This window comes from Grammomys surdaster, unplaced genomic scaffold (assembly GCF_004785775.1).
Source record: "Grammomys surdaster isolate TR1022 unplaced genomic scaffold, NIH_TR_1.0 931, whole genome shotgun sequence".
NCBI lineage: Eukaryota > Metazoa > Chordata > Mammalia > Rodentia > Muridae > Grammomys > Grammomys surdaster.
In genome coordinates, this window is record NW_021605350.1 from 546481 (window position 1) to 551606 (window position 5126).

General features: G+C 38.6%; 1 pseudogene; it reads right to left on the reverse strand.

Annotated features, from left to right (window-relative positions):
- Window positions 1–576, reverse strand: part of LOC114634299 — a 3593-nt pseudogene extending 3017 nt beyond the window's left edge.
- Between the last annotated feature and the right edge of the window lie 4550 nt (window positions 577–5126).

A 5126-nucleotide genomic window follows, 5' to 3' on the forward strand; every position in this document is an offset into this window, starting at 1 on the left:
AGAGAGAGAGAGAGAGAGAGAGAGAGAGAGAGAGAGAGAGAGAGAGACACAGACAGAGACACAGACAGAGACACAGAGAAACATGTGCATGCACACCCGACAATAAATGTATTTGTTCATTATTTTTCAAATTATAAAATTTCTATTTATTATGCTTTTTAAATTTGAAACTTTTAAAAAAGAAACAGCAAATACAAAGTGACATGAAAGTCAAATTTGGAGACTAAGTGAGCACAATGCCACAGCCAAACCTGGAATAATAAACACATGGGACAGGCTATTGCTATATATGTATAAAAACCTTATCAACAGAGGACCTTTAGATTTGTAACTTTTAAAATAATGGACATAATTCTTAGAAACCAGAAAATCAAGGGGAATTGGGAAATTTAAAACCACTTACAAATGCCCTAATTATAACGATCAAGAGAGCCCAGAGGCATGGAAAGTCATGATGGACACAGAGGTTTCTCCCAACAATTCTCTGCATCCTCACCTGGAACCCAGAGCAGTAGCACCCACAGGAACAGTGTGTCTGTCTCCATCTCTGAGAGCTGGAAGAGAAGATGCTTCTTAGGCTCCTGACAGCTGACCTTAAAGGAGCCTGGGCTGTTATATAATGTCTCTATATGCAAATCAGCTCAGTAGACTGTGTCCTGCTGCTCCAAGGGCACCTGCTCCTGTTTCACCCACAAGGAGTTGGTGTCAACAGAAAATTTACTAGAGCATCATGTGTATCTTAAAGAAGCCTGAAAGCCTATTCTATTGAGTCTTTACTCTCTAATGTAAATATAAATGTACTACATAAAGAATGTAAGATATTTCAAGAACAACTTAATCCCTGAAAATTGTCCACACCCAATGATAATGTTGGTCTCCTAACAAGTGAAGTGGGGACTCAATCAGTTTCTCCCGGACCCTACTTAAATTACCTGATTTGGGCTCAGTGGGAGAGGATTGCCTAGACCTACTGGGACTAGATGCCCCTGTTTGGGGTGGTTTCCAAGGAAGGGGGAATCTCATTCTCTGAGGGTAACATGTGGGAGAATTTTTTTTTAACAGAGTGATTGGGAAGAGGAGGAAGGGTGATTGGGACACAAATGAATAAAATAATAAAAATTAAAAAAAGAGATAAACTGGAAAAGAACATGACTATTCCTGGGTATGGTGTAGGGGAAAGTTTATTATAAATAAAAGAAAGAGCATAGCCAGAGGCAGGTACAACTGGGAGAGTCCTCAGTCAGGATGGCCAGATGGTGCCAGGCAATGTGAAAAGAGGGAGGAGGAGAGATTGGAGAGCCAAATCAAGAGATCAGGAAGTTATTGTAAAGGATAAATGTAAAAAGGGGCAGGTAACTGTAACAGCTGGAGTATATAGAGGACAGAGGAGCTGGGGAAGTCAAGATCAGCTCAATATCTGGAATGCAGAGTTCGGAGTAGGGGGTGAAGTATGCCAGCCAGGAGGGCCAGGTAACAGATAGAAGCTAGAGGTTTGGGGATGGGGTAGGGTTGGTACTGGGAAATCTGACAGCCAAAGTCTGTTTTGATATGTTAATAGGCACCTCAGTTAGCCATCTGTTCCTGGTTTAAGACCTAATTATCATACTTTCTTGTGTAGTGAGCTATGATTCTAAAATTGGAAAATGCTGAAGTATGCATCTAAGTTCAGTCTGGTGTTGTGAAGGAGTATTTTATTGAGATCTCTAGGTCCCATTGAGAAGATACAAAAGGCCAAGATGGGGATGGAAAGACAAGTAGTAACTAAACTTCCAGGGATTGTGGCTGTTAATACTCAGACTTCTGAAATTACTTCACTTAAAAAGTGAGATCATCTGAAAATGAAAAAAAAAATACCTGAGCATGATGATATTCACCTGGAATTTTGGCACTCCAGAGAAAAAGGCATATAGTCCATAGGTTCAAATCCACACTGGCCTCTAAAGTGCATTGCAGTTCATCTTAGACTATGTAGTGAGACATTTTCTCAAATGTTTAGAAGTCCAATCCTAGATAGATTAGATATAGGTAGAGATAGAGATAGATAGATATATCACTATATATATAGTGAAAATAAAATATTATGGTGTTTTTTAAAGTATTCATATTTGAAAGTATTGTATTTGAAATTCAGATAACGAACAGTCCTAAATGTATAAGGTTCTTTTATTTTAAATAAATAGAAAATGTTTCTTCAAATTTAGTAGTACCATTTATTCAAAAAGTTAATAAATCTAAAACAAATTCTTTGAGAAATTTAATAGAGATCACCATTTAGTAATGAAACTACTAAATGTTCAGGGACACAAGAATACACACCAGTATAAAAATTTTTTGTTTCAGCCTCTCCTTCAGGATCCAGTGGTGAGATGCCCCTCAGGAGCTGCCAAAATGGCAGCACCAAGACATCTCTGCCTGCAGTCTGTACACCTGCCTTAGCAGGAGCAACCCCTCAAGAGCTATCCTTGGTGGTACTCCTTTCCTTCCTCAGCATACTGCTGTCATAAGGAGCTGCCCACAATGACCAGTCCTCTTTCCTGCCTCAGTCTAGAGCTTTGGTGAAACACCACTGCAGGAACTATCCACAGTAGCAATACCTTCTCTCCAGCCTTCTCCCCGCCAGCAACCCCACAAAGATGGCACCTCATCAAATTCATCAGATGAATCTCAAATGGCAGAGAAGCACTTAAAGAAATGTTTATCATATTTAGTCACCAGGAAAATGAAAATCAAAACAACTCTGAGATTCTATCTTGCAACTGTCAGAATGGCCAAGATCAAAAACTTAAGCAACGACAGCACATGATAGCAAGGATGTGGAGAAAAGGGAATACTCTTCCATTGCTGGTGGGAGTGCAAACTTGTAAAACCACTTTCCAAATCAATTTGGCAGTTTTTTAGAAAATGGGGAATAGCTCTACCCCAGGACCCAGCTATACCACTCCTGGGCATATACCCAAAAGGTGTTCCACCATACCATAAGAAAATGTACTCAACTATGTTCATAGTGGCTTTAATAGCCAGATACTGGAAACAAACTAGATGTCCCTCAGTTGAAGAATGAATAAAGAAAAATGTGGTATATTTACAAATTAGAATACTATTCAGCTACTAAAAACAAAGATATCATGAAAGTTGAAGGCAAATGTATGGAACTAGAGAATATCATCCTAAGTGAGATGGCCCAGACCCAGAAAAATATGTATGGTTTGTCCTAATTTTATATTCTTTAATGCTCTTTTTCTCTCTCCCTGTCTCTCTCTCCCCCTTTTTTTCTCTCTCTCTCCTTTCCCTGTCTCTTTTCTCCCTCTCTCAATCTCATGAAAACATAAAAATAAACAAATTTTAAATACAGTAAGATAAAAAGAAGGGCTTTAGTGTTCTACTGTAAAAATATGAGAATTTTATGAATGCTTTGAAGACTCGGCAATATCAAAGTTTTCAAGAAACAGTGCATTTCATTTTGTGATCCTTAGCAAAAAGAGAAATTATTGGATTTTTTACAATAATGAAAAGATATGACTTCCTCTTGGTTCAAAGGGAATTTACACCATTGAATAGCATTCAAGTAAAATCTATAAGTGTCCTTCGGAGTTCAGATCAAGAAGGACATATGCATGGAACAGAGATCATTGTGAACAAGCAGTCACCCCTTTACAATTCCAAAATCCAATACTGAGCCAACAACATACTCTGGAAGCAGAAGAATTGTCCCACTGTGTCATATTTAGGGTAGGGAGTATCTAATATCTCAGTCTATACAGTCAGAAAACAGATAATAACCCAAAAGAGTCTCCAACACATAACAAGGACACATTCTCTACTATGTTCACAGCAGCTTTATTTACAATAGCCAGAAGCTGGAAAGAACCCAGATGTCTTTCAACAGAGAAATGGATACAGAAAATGTGGTACATTTAAACAATGGAGTACTACTCAGCCACTAAAAACAATGACTTCATGAAATTCTTAGGCAAATGAATGGAATTAGAAAATATTAACCTGAGTGAGGTAACCCAATCACAAAAGAACACATATGGTATGCACTCACAGCCAACCGTTTGACTGAGCATGGGGTCCCCAGTGGAGAAGTTAGAGAAAGAAATGAAGGAGATTAAGGGGTTTGAAACCCATAGGAAGAACAACAGAATTAACCAACCAGACCCCCAGAGCTCCCAGGGACTAAACCATGAGCCACAGAGTACACATGGAGGGATCCATAGCTCCAGCTGCAAATGTAGCAAAGGATAGCCTTATTGGACATCAATGAGAGGAGAGGCCCTTAGTCCTGGGAAGATTTGATACCCCAGTGTAGGAGAATGCCAGGGCTTGGAGGCAGGAGTGGTTGGATGGGAGGGAGAGCACCCTCATAGAAGCAGGAAGAGGGAGGATAGGATAGTGGGTTTCTGGAGGGGAAACAAGTAAAGATGACAACTTTTGAAATGTAAATAAGTAAAATATCCAATAAAAAAAAAACAGATAAAAATACTTCAGAGGGATATGTGGCCTCAGAAACAAGGGCAACACAAAACATACAAACCATACATTCTCTCCTTTGTGGAGCCTATATATGTTAAATGTTCAGTTTGTGTGTGTGTGTGTGTGTGTGTGTGTGTGCATCTGTGTATACATATACATGTGGATGTGTGCATGTGTTTGATATTTATTTGTGTATACATTTGTATGTGTATGTATGTGTGTATATATATGTATATGTACATGAGATAGAGATTTAGATGGAGAAGAGAGATGGACAGAGAATGAGAGAAATAGAGAGAGAGAATTAGAAGAGAGACTAGAAAGAAAAATAATAACAGAAAAGGAAAATGGAAATAAGTATGTTTAGTAGATATGGTCAAAATACAAGATATACTTGAAAGATATCACATTATGAAACGTGTATATTGAATGCACATCAATAAAACCTTTTAAGGGCAGCAAGATGATTCAGGTTGCAAAGACACTTGCCACCAAGCTTGATGTCAACTGATTATTACAAGAACCCACATGGCAAAAAAGAGTCAAGTCCAAGTTGCCCTCAGACCTTCAAAACACAGCATTGTACATATTCACCTACAAATAAGAGAGAGAGAGAGAGAGAGAGAGAGAGAGAGAGAGAGAGAGAGAGA